This window comes from Polypterus senegalus, chromosome 11 (assembly GCF_016835505.1).
Source record: "Polypterus senegalus isolate Bchr_013 chromosome 11, ASM1683550v1, whole genome shotgun sequence".
In the NCBI taxonomy this organism is placed as follows: Eukaryota; Metazoa; Chordata; class Cladistia; order Polypteriformes; family Polypteridae; genus Polypterus; species Polypterus senegalus.
The window spans coordinates 19,165,442-19,179,682 of NC_053164.1; positions in this window are offsets into that span (position 1 = coordinate 19,165,442).

Consider the following 14,241-nt stretch of genomic DNA (forward strand, 5'->3'; position numbering starts at 1 on the left):
AATGGATGGATGGATGGATGGACTGCACTTCAGTTTAATGCAAAGTGAGGTGGATTTTTTTAGTATTGTGATGGACGGCCACGGGCACTAACTGGCCGGGACGCCAGCAAGGTGGAAGGACCAGGGGAAAGGGCATTGATGAGGCAATACCTTCCCTGGGACACTAGAGGGCAGCCCTCCTGGGCAGCTGTGGCACCAAGGATTCCTGCAGGTCATGTCAGAAACTGGAGCTTGGTGAAACCCTGTTGGGTTCTGTGGGGGCCGCCAGTGGGAGCTGCAGAGCCCTGTAGAGGACCTCCAGCACACCTGGGAGTGACTTCAGGTAATAGTGATGAGCCACCTGGAACACTCCCAGGACCTGAATAAGAGGAGCCACCTCAGTCCATTGGGGGCCAGAGTCGAGAGGAAGGAGACAAAGCCTGAGGAGGAGTGGAGGCGGATGGACTGGCGGGAAGGGAAGGGAAGAGAATGGATTGTTTATTGTGGTGCTGGTAAAGGGTGCATAAACTGTAAATAAACACGGATGTTGAGTGAACCTGTGTCCTGTCTGTCTGTGTCTGGGGTTTAGGGTGGCAGTATGCCCCCTAGTGGCTTACAGTATGCATACCCATGTGATGATGGATGTTGCTGATTGCACAATGTATTGTAACATTAACACTTTAATTGATTACCCAACTAAAGTAATCATAATGTTACAAAAGATTCCATTTTCAGTGGGGGGGCCTCAGCATTTTAATTTTGTCACTGTGTTCATTCAGAGTTCCACTCACAGTCCAGAAACATGCTAGTAGATGGACTAAAATGCGTGGGTGTGCCAAAGTAAGCTTTGTGATGGAGTGGCATCATTTCATCACTTACAGTGCCAATAAAAGTATTCACTCCCTTGGAGGATTTCATCAGTTATTGTCATGCAACATTAAATCGCAGTGTATTTATATACAGAGCATCCGGAAAGTATTCACAGCGCAATTTTGTTATGTTACAGCCTTATTCCAAAATGGATTAAATTCATGTTTTTCCTCAGAATTCTACACACAACACCCCATAATGACAATGTGAAATAAGTTTACTTGAGGTTTTTGCAAATTTATTAAAAATAAATAAACTGAGAAATCACATGTACATAAGTATTCACAGCCTTTGCTCAATACTTTGTCGATGCACCTTTGGCAGCAATTACAGCCTCAAGTCTTTTTGAATATGATGCCACAAGCTTGGCACACCTATCATTGGCCAGTTTCGCCCATTCCTCTTTGCAGCACCTCTCAAGCTCCATCAGGTTGGATGGGAAGCGTCGGTGCACAGCCATTTTAAGATCTCTCCAGAGATGTTCAATCAGATTCAAGTCTGGGCTCTGGCTGGGCCACTCAAGGACATTCACAGAGTTGTCCTGAAGCCACTCCTTTGATATCTTGGCTGTGTGCTTAGGGTCGTCCTGCTGAAAATGAACCGTCACCCCAGTTTGAGGTCAAGAGCGCTCTGGAGCAGGTTTTCATCCAGGATGTCTCTGTACATTGCTGCAGTCATCTTTCCCTTTATCCTGACTAGTCTCCCAGTTCCTGCCCCCCACAGCATGATGTTGCCACCACCATACTTCACTGTAGGGATGGTATTGGCCTGGTGATGAGCGGTGCCTGGTTTGCTCCAAACGTGACGCCTGGCATTCACACCAAAGAGTTCAATCTTTGTCTCATCAGACCAGAGAATTTTGTTTCTCATGGTCTGAGAGTCCTTCAGGTGCCTTTTGGCAAACTCCAGGCGGGCTGCCATGTGTCTTTTACTAAGGAGTGGCTTCCGTCTGGCCATTCTTCCATACAGGCCTGATTGGTGGATTGCTGCAGAGATGGTTGTCCTTCTGAAAGGTTCTCCTCTCTCCACTGAGGACTTCTGGAGCTCTGACAGAGTGACCATCGGGTTCTTGGTCACCTCCCTGACTAAGGCCCTTCTCCCCAGATAGCTCAGTTTTGATGGCCGGTCAGCTCTAGAACGAGTCCTGGTGGTTTCGAACTTCTTCCACTTTACGGATGATGGAGGCCACTGTGCTCATTGGGACCTTCAAAGCAGCAGAAATGTTTCTGTAACCTTCCTCAGATTTGTGCATTGAGACAATCCTGTCTCGGAGGTCTATAGACAATTCCTTTGACTTTATGCTTGGTTTGTGCTCTGACATGAACTGTCAACTGTGGGACCTTCTATAGACAGGTGTGTGCCTTTCCAAATCATGTCCAATCAACTGAATTGACCACAGGTGGACTCCAATTAAGCTGCAGAAACATCTCAAGGATGATCAGGGGAACAGGATGCACCTAAGCTCAATTTGGAGCTTCATGGTAAAGGCTGTGAATACTTATGTACATGTGATTTCTCAATTTTTTTATTTTTAATAAATTTGCAAAAACCTCAAGTAAAATTTTTTCACATTGTCATTATGGGGTGTTGTGTGTAGAATTCTAATGAGAAAAAAAGAATTTGATCCATTTTGGAATAAGGCTGTAACATAACAAAATGTGGAAAAAGTGATGTGCTGTGAATACTTTCTGGATGCACTGTATATATATATATATATTTTTTTTTTTAAACTGAACATGTTGAACTTAAAATGTTGAAGTTACAACAGGTCTCTGTAAAGTGGTTTAAATTCATTACAAATATAAAACAAAATAATTGATTGCATAAGTATTAACATGACATCTCTAAATTTTGACTTGTGCAGCCAATTACATTTAGAAAACTAAGAATTAGTTCAATGGCGGTCACCTGTTTATGGTTTCACTTGATTGTAGTCTAAATGCTACTTATCAGGAAGGTCCAACTTGTGGGGAGTCAGTATGGTCGACTAACATACACAATGAAGACAGTCCAAGAAACTCCATGAAAAGGAGGTGATTGAAAAGCACAGGTAACGGGGATGGAGGAGAGAAAATATCCAAGTCACTGAAGGTCCAGTGTGGTACGCCTCCTCCAGACCATGATGGGGCAACCACCCTGGTGGCTTTGGGGACCACGGGTACAGAGCTTTGAAGCTTAGCCCTGTAGGGGCCCATGGTCACCGCCAGGGGGCGCCCCGATGCCTACGGAGCCCTGGGGGGAAGAGGATCAGGAACATCCGGAGTGTTTCCGGGTGCACAGCCGGTACTTCTGCCACACTTGGGAGTGCTGGTGGAAGATTGTGGGGAGGCACCTGGAGCACATCAGGGTGATTATAAAAGGGGCCGCCTCCCTCCGTTCGATGGCTGGAGTCGGGTGTGGAGAAGGACAGAGCTTGGTGGAGAGGAGTGGAGGCATCCTGAAGAAGGCATTGGATAGACGGCCTGGACTTTGGGGGAGTTTTGGGGGTTTGTGTGCACAATTGTAAATAGCAGACTTGTAAATAAATGTGTGGCGGTGCTGAATACGATGTCTGCCTGTCTGTGTCCGGGCCACATTCCACACCAGTTAAATCAATCATTTAGAAATAGAAAAAAGCATGGCATGGCCGTAAATGTGTGATGTTTAAACTGAGTGATCATGCAAGAAGAAGACTAGTAAGGGAGGCCACCAAGAGACCTTTGAGAACTCTAAGGAAGTTACAACCTACTGTGGCCAGATTGGAGGAGAATGTGCTGACAACAACTGTTGCCCAGTTGAGAGTGGCAAAGACAAAAGCCACTGCTAAAAAAAATGCACATAGTATCCTTTCTGCAGTTTGCCAGAAGGTACATTGGAGATTCTGAAGTCATCTTGAAGAAGGTTCTGTGGTCCGAAATTGAGCTTTTTAGCCTTCAGACCAAAACACCATGTTTGAACACTGCATATTTTCATAAACACACCATGCCCACCATGAAACATGGTGGTGGAGTAATCATGTTGTACGGTGTAAAGTATAGCCCAGCCACAGACAGACACAACACCAATGTCTTAAACAAACGGGTTTTATTTACATTCTTCAGCCACGGGGCACAGACCCAACACAGTCCCAAAAAGCACTTAACAGAACTCTGCACCTCTCCTTGTACCACCACTCCTGCCAGGCAACCTCGTCCTCTTCCTCCCGATTCTGGCTCCCCTTTGAAGGGAGGCAGGCCCTTTTTATAGCCCTCCCAGAAGTGCTCCAAGTGTTGGGTCAGCAGGTGCTAATTGCACCACCGGGCAGGGCTGTAGAGGTGTCCAGGTTGGCTCTGGGATCTCTGTGGCCACCCCAGATCCCCACAGGGTTGGGGAGAACTCCAACTCCCATGAAACCCTGTGGGAAACTGAGGAACCATAATGAACCAGGGAGGCTGCCACCAAGCGTCCCGGGGGAGGTACTGAGGAGCCCCTGGCTGCTCCCCTGGAACATAAGTAGAAGGGGCGTCCCGACCGGGCATGGGATCCGGCCGCCCACCACAATGGATGCTTCACTGCTGCAGGTCCTTGAAAACTTGTGAGAATGACGTGAATGCAGCAAATTACAAGGAGGAAAACCTGGTGGGGTCTGCAAGAAACCTTCACTTTGAGAGAAGATTTGTTTTCCAGCAAGACAACAACCCCAAGCATAAAGCCAAAGATACACAAGAACGGCTTCAAAGCAACGCAAAGCAATGTTAATGTCATGGAGTGGCCACGTCAGAGTCCAGGCCCTGTATTTACAACGTGACTCAGAGTAGAAAAATGGGCCTAAGTGGCTCAGACCTTTCAGAGTGACACAAATTAGTACGAGTAAAAGGATTTTATCAATTTCCAAATTTAAGAAACTAGTCCTAACTTCACTATGATTTAGGAGCACTGGGGCCTCATGTATAAATGGTGCATATGCACAGAAATGTTGCGTAAGAACTTTTCCACGTTCAAATCGCGATGTATAAAACCTACACCTGGCGTAAAGCCATGCACTTTTCCACGGTACCTCATACCTTGTCGTACGCAAGTTCTCCGCTTGGTTTTGCAGACTGGCAGCACCCAGCGTCAAAGCAGTGCTACTGTTCCTGTGTGATTACTCATTATTTTCCTGACGCTGCTTTATAAATACACTGAAACTAACCGCATATTGTTTATTAGTGTAACGCATCTGATTGTAATTAACTTGTAACAATATAATGGTCCAGGGAACAGCAATAGTATTCCAAATACCATAACTGCTTTAGTGTTGTTACTCTCACTTCTTCTTCTTCTTCTTCTTTCAGCTCCTCCCGTTAGGAGTTGCCACAGCTGATCATCTTTTTCCATATTTCTCTCACTGCACCACTCGGAGTATTTATATCACTGTATCTGAGTGTGAATCACAGCAGCAGCTGATCAGAAAGAGAATTATCGGTATACAGCTTCAAGGACACGCTGTCTCAGCCACTGCAAAATGTTTTAAAGCCTTTCCTGTATGGACCTCGCGGTTCAGAAACATTTTCATCCCAAGAACTTTAAATGCACTCAATCAATTGCACCTTGTAGAACTGTTCATACTTATAAATACAATCACCCCACTGTAAACTTGTACTACAGTTATAATATCTCACAACCTGGGCCACTTTATAAAGCGCGTATTTACATATGATGACGATATCATTTTTAAGGTGAAATGCAGCAAAATATGTTTGTTAAATTATACACATAAAACGTTAACTTCATTTAAATAATCTATATTCTTCACTGGGAGTGTCGTGAAGGATAGAATAATTAAACATGTACTACAAAGATATTTCAATGTTCCTTAAACGTTTTGAAGAATCGGCGCTAAGCTTACAGATGGCTTAACTTCTATTACAGAGCTGATTGTATGGCGATCGGTTACTTGGGTAAAGAAAAGCACTGACTGCAGTGACGGCTACGCCAATATATATTGAATATAAAACAGAAAGAGAAAATAACAGCACAGCTAAAGACGCAGCGACAAATCTCGGCAAAAGTTAAATGCTTGTGTCATGAGCACGAGGCGGCTATGCAGTGTCTGCAACGGACGAGGCCACCCGCCGTGCATAAGATACCTTACTGACATTGGCGGGCGAAGGAGCCACCGATTCTTCCTCTGCCCAGTGCCACCACAAGCCTAGAGTCGCCCCTGATTGTACTGCTGCAATAAATTATTTCATCGAAGTGAAACTCATGTTTAATAACGTGCTTTAGCTCCTATCATCATGAAAATGATATCACGTATACATCTCAGTATTTTAGTTATTCAGAGAGCTGTAATATCATAAATGTAATGGATTCTGTGTCCAGTTGGAGGAAGAGAGCCGGTTTAAGAAGCAAGTAGTGATTCACACACATAGAGCACATAGAAGATCAAATACAAAACAAAGCATTTAACGTGCTACTTTAATTACGATGTGATTTGAGAAACTGGTTAATTAAACGATTTTAAGATGAAGTTTATGATGTTCTACTAAATGACAAAATAAACTACATGATTAAAGTGGAAATGTCGAGATTGAAGTTGACATTTCGTGCTTTTTCCCCACTGTGTGCCTTTTTTTCTCTGTACCCTAATAAGCTTTCATACGACACTCAGACAGTGGGCTTACAACTCGGCTTTTCACGGCGACTTTGATATGTGACTTCTTTTTTATTTCCGGCACTGTGCGATTTGTGAATGTGGGCTTTCAATTTTCTCCAACACGCTATGTCACTCGATCAACTTCCTTTTGTTGATTATACCACGGTTTATTTGAACAAATAGTATGTTTTTCCTTTGCCTCCACTTGATATTCGCTGAAATTCTTATATTTTCCCCCATGCTTTTCCCATTGTCTTTTTTCACAGAAGGCTGAGCTTAAGGGCGATTTATATTGATTTGCATATTTAAAGAGGCGTAATTCTGGGCGGAGTTGGGGCGTAACATAATGCGCGTGCACGAGCGTTACTTTTCACGCTGATCGGGATTTATGTAGCGGAAGAACGTGGAAGTTGGAGTACGCACAGATTCCTGCATCTGGATTTTTCTGTTCGTAAGCACATTTCGGCTTTTGTGCTTACACCGTGTTATAGTGCGAGTTCTACGCACGGCGTTATACATGAGGCCCCAGGTGAGCTGCCCTAACCCGCTAAGAGCTGCCAGAAGAGGACGTTCACACAGAGATTGCCTGGGACATTTCATGAAAGGCTGAATATTTTGGAAATGCTGGACAACAATGAACTCACAAAAAGAAATTGATTTAACTGAGATGAAATAATATTCATAACAAACCTTGTTTGTTACGTTGTGGAAGAATATATACCAAATTTATAATGTATTTATATGGATTATATGAGTCTACTAGCAAAATACACGCGCTTCGCAGCGGAGAAGTAGTGTGTTAAAGAAGCTATGAAAAAGATAAGGAAACATTTTAAAAATAACGTAACATGACTGTCAATATACAGTATTTATTTTGTGAGTGTTACTGAGTGTTGCTGTCATCAAGGATTTGATTATCATTATTTCTTTCAATCAGGTTCGTATTTGTAGGACGTGTTGTGTTCAAGTTACATTCTGTGTTTGTCAACCGTTGTAAAGATAACAGGTTTCATTCATCGACGTGATCACTACCCAAATCGGTACTCGTGAATCTAAGATGTTTAACAGGCATTCCCGGTATTAAGTTGTGGATTTGCCTGCGAATATTTAGCGGCAGCGTGTCTATGAACTTAATTTAACCTTCCCAGTCCTGCAAAGTCAGTTCACGTGAGCCGCTCGGAGTACATGCATCGAAGCTCCTCAGCTGTGCTTGTGCTATCTTGTGCGATCTCGCGATGTCCACGGCTTTATTTAATGTTAGCTCAGACCTGGCATACCAGCAATTTTAACTCCGTTACAAAGTGATCAAAAGTCTCGTTTAAACCCTGCGTCTTCTCATTAAACTTGTATCTCGCGAATATCGTATTCGTCGTAGGCATGACAAACGCCAGCGGCAGCGTGTCTATGAACTTTATTTAAACTTTAGGTTTACACCGTGTGCTTTGTTTCCGAAGCAGCTGCACTTATGAATATGCTTGTATGCGTCGCTCGCTTCATATTCTTTTGCTGCCTTCTCAATTGTGTAATGCGTTTTTTGAACAGGTTTTATTCATCGAAGTGATCACTACCCAAATCAGTAATCGTGAATCTAAGATGTTTAACAGGCATTCCCGGTATTAAGTTGTGGATTTGCCTGCGGATATTTAGCGGCAGCGTGTCTATGAACGTAATTTAAACTTAAGCTTTACACCTTGCTTTCCTATTGATATGTCTACAAAGGCTTGTTCAGCGTCAGAGGGTTTCCGCAGTAGCTGCACTTATGAATATGCTAAGCACAGTCCTTCACCCGCGAATATTTACCTTATATGGGCAGGCACTCAATTATGTGGGAGGCGTGATAATGAGGGACGCAACTCCGCCTCACACGGCGACCGAGCTGCAGGCTATGGCCATATATATGTACATAAGTAGGTTCCAGTTATGACCGTTACGTGTAGAATTTCGAAATGAAACCTCCTTAACTTTTGTAAGTAAGCTGTAAGGAATGAGCCTGCCAAATTTCAGCCTTCTACCTACACAGGAAGTTGGAGAATTAGTGACGAGTCAGTCAGTGAGTGAGTGAGTGAGTGAGTGAGTGAGTGAGTGAGTGAGTGAGTCAGTCAGTCAGTCAGTCAGTCAGTGAGTCAGTCAGTCAGTCAGCCAGTGAGGGCTTTGCCTTTTATTAGTATAGATTCAGGGTTTGCATTCTGCATTTTTAACTTTAAATCACATCACAAGGAAAATACATTGTAACATCCCAGCCAGGCTGAAGGCCCTTTGGAGTGACTGTCCGATTGAGGGAGAGCAGGGTACAACACGGAGGACTGACAGCAGGGGTACGATTGACACGGAAAGGGAGGGCAGTAACCCGGGACATAGAGGACAGGAAGAGGGATCGAATTCTCATTGGAGAAGGGGCTAGAAGGTTGTGCTGTGGGGTTACGAAGTTGGCGTTTTTCTTTTTCTGTTTTGTTTTTCTTTAACGGTGTCCCTCAGGACCACAAATATGAGAGAAATATAAGAGATTGTAAATAGTTCAAAGTCAAAGACGTTCATTTTTTTTTTTGGTTGTTACAATCCTGTGGATTTTTTCTTCTTTACCATTCAAGTAAACTGTTTTCTGAACTTCACTTCGTCCATCTGTTTTTTTCTTCTTTTTTGAACCTAACACGGAGGTCACTACAATACGTTGTTGTTTAACAATAAGTAATGAACTGTGTTTCGTGCTGTGACAGATAGGGGGCGCTGTCGTCCCCTTGAACCCTCAGACCAGACGCCAGACGCCAGATAAAAGTCCAAATGATTTTATTTTTACAATAAGAATGTGCACAAAGCACCTCCACCTCCACTCTACTCAAATAATAAATCAATAATCACAATAATAACACAATCAATAATCCTCTACACCTCCCAGCAGCTCGGTCACCCTTCCTCCCAACTCAGCTCACTGCTGGGATCTCCCACAGTCCGTTTATATTCCCTGACCCGGAAGTGATTTCGGTCTCCCCAGTCCACGTGATTCTCATCACTTCCGGGTCAGATCAAAAACTCTTCTTTTTTCAGCCCGGAAGTACTTTATCTTTTCCGTCCTCATGACTACGAAGTACTTCCGGGCTAAATTGAACATACGAATCCTTGAGCCTCCCTGCAGCGTCCTCTGGTGGCCCCCACGGTATCCAGCAGGGCTGTGAAGGGAAACTCCAAGGTCCATGATGCCTTGCTATAATAATTCGGGGCATCTCTACGTCGCAGGGAGGTCTCCACCTGGCGGCTTGGGGGTATTGGCCGGGATAAGCTGCCAGCCATAGTCCACAGTGTATATTAAATAGTTTCATAACAGTTAGTTTCTTTAACTCTTTCAGGGCTGATGTCAACTTTTGTCAAAATTCAGGAATGAAAGGACGGAAATCAGCTATAAACTGCAACAAAACTCACCCTTACGTTTTAGGTCGACTCTCTTTGCTAGAAGGAAAGTTACATAGCTTTGTTGATTGAACCTTCATTCGCGACGTGTGCATGAGTAGCAGAGAGCAAACAACCTCTAAAATGGCGCCGACATCTGGCAATAAAGACCAAAGCAAATGTGCAAAACAAAATACTACATGGACGTTTTATGTAATTTCGTTTGACCCTGACTTGTCGGACTCCGTTTAATGCAAGTGATCTAGAGATGGATATCAAAAATGAAAGTGAGGTACCAACATCATCTGATCGGTCCCCAGCTGATCGGGTTATTGAACACTTTCGTGTAACTGATGCGCCTACAACAGCGTTTGCCTGGGAGGACCACCACTTATGATGACAAGAGGTACAAACTGTATTGCGTCACACTGCAACTGCCACCACCACTCGCCTGCTGTGCAAAGGCAGCCAGGCAGCTGGATCACCGTGCATTCCTGCTGACCATCAAGGTGCCCCCACGCAGCCACTACCACCAGGGATGCCAAACATGCGCCAACAACAGCCACAGCACAGAGCAACAGACGTTTTATGTTGACTTATGTGTGAAACCGTTGCTTTGTGTGCTTTTTGGAAAAAATATTCAACCCTCAATGAGTCAAGTTGTAATCAAATCTATATCTTTATAGTGTCACACACGTGCATTAGGGAGTCAATCAAAGGGGCCTGAAAACGGCAATTCCATTCCAGGCCGGGGGGCAGCGGGTTGCACTGAATTTCTCTCTTTTCTCTCAACAGACCAGACACAAGAAATTCTGCTTGTCCCGGCATCAAGGACATCACTTCCTGTCCCGCTCCGATGACATCACTTCCCTTGAGTCACCTTATAAAATCACCATCATCCCTACCAAGACAGTTCAACTTTAGACTTGAACCTTTGCCCAACCACTCTAACTTGGGGGAAGTCTACGGGCAGTTGCCCCAAAGCTTTGTTGTGCGTCCAGTCTTTTATTTCACAATAGATACAGAATATTTTGGAGTTTCAAGGACAGGCAGTTGCTGATAAGGCAAGTAATGATCGCTGTAAGCAATCAAACTGATAAATGTTTGCTAACGAAGAGTCACCAGACATGACCTAACTCTTGTTGGTATGAAGTTATCGGGTTGACATACATTGATGGAATGGCAAGAGTGTGCGTGCGTAAAGATTTCCAGACTGCTTTAACTGGTATTCAGAATTTCAATGCAAAGTTCTGGGTTGGCATTAATGCTACTGAATATTGAAGACCTCCTTTGGTTAAATTAAAATATTGTGGCTTATTGTCTTCCGCATTGTGATCATTCCATCTATGCACTGCTTGCTGAAAAGTTTTGATAATGTTGAGTGTGAGGGAGGTCTGGAAATACTCCCAAGTGTGGCGGAAGCCTGACATTATACTGCTCTGCAGCTTCCGCAGCTCCCCCTGGTGGCACCAACTTTGCAGCTTTGCAATAGTGATGATTTGAGTGTGTCACAAGCAAGCATTTCTCAAATGTTGTACCAAACTTTGAATGCCCTTACAATGTGTGAGGTCATTTGAAGGTTCATACATTTTCCCACAACTCCATGTGAGTTAATATTAAAGAAAGATGTATTCATGCAAATCGATACAAGCATAAAGATCATTGCCCCAATTGTGGATGAATATGCATATGCAAATCTCAACCATCATCACTGTATCAACATACAGCCAGGGCCCCTGACCCGCCAGGATGCCAGCATTGTGGAAGGACCAGGGGAGAGAGCGTGGTCAGGGCATTACCTCCCCCTGGGGCATTAGAGAGCAGCCCCCTGGGTTGCTGTGGCACCACAGATTCCAACAGGGCATGCTGGGAGTTGGAGTTCACTGCAGCCCTGTTGGGTTCTGTTGGTGCCACCAGGGGGAGCTGCGGAAGCTGCAGAGCAGTATAATGTCAGGCTTCCGCCACACTTGGGAGTATTTCCAGACCTCCCTTACAAGCAGCCTTGAGTTCTGCCAGGTACAGCTTAAAAGGAGCCACCGGCCATCAGAGACGAAGATTACCAGAAGAGGAGTGGAGGCAGAAGGAGAAACAGAATACTGGGGACTGTACTTGTGCTCTATATTGTGGCGGTTCTCAACCTGGGGGGTGGAAAGTAACAAAAAAGGGCATGCAAAAGAAAACAAGAATCGAAAATATGAAAAATACATCTGTTGAAAACAAAACAAATTAACTTAAACTGCATTCTGATACTAGAAGAATAAATATAGAGTTAGATAAATGTTGATAAAAGTTAAGTAGGTATAATAAAACTTTTAGCGCTGTATCGGCAGCAAAAAATATAGGAATAAATTTTATTAGGGTTTCAAAAAAAATGTCAGGGGGGCGCGATTAAAACTGCTATGAAGACAAAAGACACAAAGACTTAAAGGTTGAGAAACGCTGCTGTATTGTACTGTGATGCGTTCACACAGTAAATAAACATGAGTTGTGCTGTGCCTGGTGTCTGTCTGTGTTGGGTTTGGGTGGCTGGTGTGCCCCCTGGAGGCCACAGTGGTCATGGATTCTGTAGTAGCCAGCATACTCCGCCAAAGCTACACGGGACAGGGGGCTCAATCAGCAGCGAAATGTCACACAGGCACACTGATCTATGCATTTCACAAAACCCCTGGAACATTCGAATTTACAGTTCACAAACCCGAGAAGGTTCAAAAAGGCAGGCGGAGACTCCCAGGGCATTAGATAAATAATAAGAGGGGATCACAGAGAGAGCAATGGCATGTGAGTCTGGAAGATGAATGGAGTACTGGAAGAGTGAACATGATTTATTGCCACATCTAGTCTCAGTAGCTGTTACTGTATGAGGTGCTTCTCCTGTAACAGCGGGAAGGTGATTCTTCTAAGAAGTACGGCTTTGGATCATTCATTGTTAAATAAACATGCCCGATATTCAGCTTTACTCTTAATCAGAATGAGTGTCTCAGTCTTTCCATCTTGGTGCTCGTTACTGTATGATCTTGATGTTGTGGCAACAATTACGTGCAGGTTAGCACAGTACCCTGCTTTATTGAGATTTCTTCTTCTCGTAATACTTTAAATATTTTATGGTTACTATTATCATCGTCGTCATCTTTGTGGTGAAGCCTCAGCATTAGTATAAGAAAACTACAAAACGTCATCATGAGTGGCAATTTACAGCAACGGATGCTATAAAACTGCGATGTCATTCATTTTCAGATGTGAAATCCTACTGTCAGCTGGGACTTGGACAAGGACGCTTCATTAACACTTCTTACTGTATGTCCTACTCTGAGGCAGGAGAAATTCTTATCCTAGTGTGACATTTAGTGCAATTCTTAGGAGGAAAATTAGGGGGCCCTGATCTCTTGTGTACTCTTAAAAATAACAGTTCTTTCATAGCATTTGATGGGTCTTTGCTGGGATATGTGTGTCCTTGTAGAACGCCTGCAATATTAACAAAACTGCATTTAAATATTGATCTGAAGAGAGTGAAACTTATCGGATCAATTATTTTGTGTTTCTGTCTTTATAATTCATTTAGACTTCCTTTGTGAGATCTCTTTTACTTTGTCTTTTTCTGATGAACAGTGCCAGAAACGCCAAATCCACTGTGATTTAATATTGTACAAAAATTAAATGTGAAAACTTATATGATAGATAGATAGATAGATAGATAGATAGATAGATAGATAGATAGATAGATAGAAATAAAAGGTGCAATAGATAGATAGATAGATAGATAGATAGATAGATAGATAGATAGATAGATAGATAGATAGATAGATAGATAGATAGATAGATAGATAGATAGATAGATAGATAGATAGATAGATAGATAGATAGAAATAAAAGGTGCAATAGATAGATAGATAGATAGATAGATAGAAATGAAAGGCACAATAGATAGATAGATACGAAAGGCACTATATGATAGATAGATAGAAATGAAAGGCACTAGAGATAGATAGATAGATAGATAGATAGATAGATAGATAGATAGATAGATAGATAGATAGAAAGAAAGAAATGAAAGGCACAATAGATAGATAGATACGAAAGGCACTATAAGATAGATAGATAGATAGATAGATAGATAGATAGATAGATAGATAGATAGATAGATAGATAGATAGAGCCAGCAGTTTGCCAAGTAATAAAAAGATAACTCCAAGTGGTCTTTGATCTTCTTTGTTGCTTTATCTGTCGGGCGGCTCTGTAAAACACGGAGGTTATGCCCGGTGTCATCAGCTGTACAAAACCCCAACAAGATGCTAGAAAGAACTGCTGGCTGGAGGCGAAGTAACCTCCGGGTGAGATGTTAAAATGTTAAATGGAGCGCCTGTCTGCTCAGTGGGGATTAAAAGACTCCGGCTGCAGTTTTGAAAGACGAGCTGCGG